The 2,461-nt window shown below is 49.1% G+C and overlaps 1 long non-coding RNA gene across 1 annotated transcript; it reads right to left on the minus strand.

Moving 5' to 3' along the window:
- Positions 1–396: 396 nt before the first annotated feature.
- LOC138242072 (uncharacterized) lies at positions 397–2,004 on the minus strand. Its single transcript, XR_011191339.1, has 2 exons — positions 1,772–2,004; positions 397–881 (listed from the first exon to the last, which is right to left on the minus strand). It is a non-coding gene; the product is annotated as an uncharacterized lncRNA (long non-coding RNA).
- Positions 2,005–2,461: the final 457 nt, after the last annotated feature.

Raw genomic sequence — 2,461 nt, forward strand, 5'->3', positions numbered from 1 at the left:
CTTTCTAACGTGTCTTTATCTTCCGTTTCTTCCCTGTCAAGTGAAATCAAGGGTGAAGAACAACAGGGAGAGAAGAGGGAGAGGAGGGATGCCCGAACTCTCGCCGCAGTATCGGGGACTGAGGGATGGGAAATTTATCTATGCATTCATGAAGTAATATTAGATTGTTTTTTAAACTCATTGTTTTTTAAGCTCATGGGAGCTGTAACTGAAATAAATGTATGTTCTTTATGCAGAAGTTTGTCTTGTTTTCTTCACACATATGCTAGATTCAGATCCCTGTCTGTAAGCCCAATTTACAGCTTGAGCAGGTTGTTGGTTAAGTTGAAGGGTCAGTTGCTACACCAATTTAAAACTGGCTGTAGGTTTCTGTCATATAAGGGACACACACAGCTGTGCATTGTAAGTTACATGATGTAATTTGTACCGATTCCACATATACAGAATGTACATCAAAAACTCTTTTCCAGAAACCTTTTTCTTTGCACCTGTATTTTGAAAGACCCGTTAACCATTACAGGACAGTAAACTCTGCTGAGCCTCAGTCCTGCTGCCCTGTCCCTCCTTCCTCACTGCAGACACAGCCAGGGCAGATAAAGGCGATTCTCTCTACATGTGCAGGCCACAGCTGAGGATAACTGCTTCTGATTTAGAGAGAGCTGGGTCTCTTATTGGCTTGATGAAAGCTGTGGATCCTGGGGAGCAGCTGTACAGAATGTCCTCCAGGCTGCGCTATAAACCACAGCAACTGCGATCTTTTCACATCGCCCTCATTGTGGCTGCCAGGGCTTCTGGTCTTCGTAGCCGATGTTGAACACGTGTTCGAACTGCCTCTCGAAGAACCTCCCGAGCTCTTTCCCCATTCTCCTGTAGAAGTATTTCTAATGGGAAACAAGCCATCAGAACAAAAACAGAAGTACACACAGGTCTGCCCCCTCCCCCTGGATCTCTGTTCTTGTTCATACTGTAGAGAGAGCAGCTGCTCTGATCTCTGTAGGATCGACATTGTAGAGAGAGCAGCTGCTCTGATCTCTGGAGTGATCAATACTGTAGAGAGAGCAGCTGCTCTGACCTCTGTAGGATCGACACTGTAGAGAGAGCAGCTGCTCTGATCTCTGTAGGATCGACACTGTAGAGAGAGCAGCTGCTCTGATCTCTGTAGGATCGACACTGTAGAGAGAGCAGCTGCTCTGATCTCTGTAGGATCGACACTGTAGAGAGAGCAGCTGCTCTGACCTCTGTAGGATCGACACTGTAGAGAGAGCAGCTGCTCTGACCTCTGTAGGATCGACACTGTAGAGAGAGCAGCTGCTCTGACCTCTGTAGGATCGACACTGTAGAGAGAGCAGCTGCTCTGATCTCTGTAGGATCGACACTGTAGAGAGAGCAGCTGCTCTGATCTCTGTAGGATCGACACTGTAGAGAGAGCAGCTGCTCTGATCTCTGGAGTGATCAATACTGTAGAGAGAGCAGCTGCTCTGATCTCTGGAGTGATCAATACTGTAGAGAGAGCAGCTGCTCTGACCTCTGTAGGATCGACACTGTAGAGAGAGCAGCTGCTCTGATCTCTGTAGTGATCAATACTGTAGAGAGAGCAGCTGCTCTGATCTCTGTAGGATCGACACTGTAGAGAGAGCAGCTGCTCTGATCTCTGTTTATCTTCATAGACGGGCCCTCATCTCTCTACCTTTTACACAGATCTCCATTAGTTCCACAGTGCCATGTTGTTTTGCTCAGGGAAGAAGAACTCTAGACCTTCCCAGGTTCTCACCTTGTTGTACTGGACACAGTTCTGGAAGATGAGCCGGACGTCCTGGACGAACTGGCCCACCTGCTGGTACTTCTGCTGCAGGAGCTTCTCCTTGACTTTATCCAGCCACATGGGGCGCTTGATGATCTCACAGTATCTCTTGAGCTTAAGAAAAACAAAGGGATGAAACTAAAATCAAACCAAAAATGATAAATTACAGATTCAGATTCAACTTTCGCTTCCAGATCTATCGATCTGCTCCCATCACTGCTCCTGCTACAGCTCCCATCACTGCTCCCTTCACTGCTCCCTTCACTGCTCCTGCTACAACTCCCATCGCTGCTCCCTTCACTGCTCCTGCTACAACTCCCATCGCTGCTCCCATCACTGCTCCCATCACTGCTCCCTTCACTGCTCCCATCGCTGCTGCAGCTGCTCTGCTGTTGCGGTGAATTGCCTGCTCGTGACCTTTTTTGTCGTCCCGGTCTCCGTGGACCTGTGTGTGTGGAGTTGTGTGTGTGGAGCTGTGTGTGGACCCGTGTGTGTGGAGCTGTGTGTGTGGAGCTGTGTGTGTGGACCCGTGTGTGTGGCGTTGTGTGTGTGGAGCTGTGTGTGTGGAGCTGTGTGTGTGGACCCGTGTGTGTGGCGTTGTGTGTGTGGAGCTGTGTGTGGACCTGTGTGTGTGGAGCTGTGTGTGTGGACCCGTGTGTG

This window comes from Lepisosteus oculatus, chromosome 12, assembly GCF_040954835.1.
Source record: "Lepisosteus oculatus isolate fLepOcu1 chromosome 12, fLepOcu1.hap2, whole genome shotgun sequence".
NCBI lineage: Eukaryota > Metazoa > Chordata > Actinopteri > Semionotiformes > Lepisosteidae > Lepisosteus > Lepisosteus oculatus.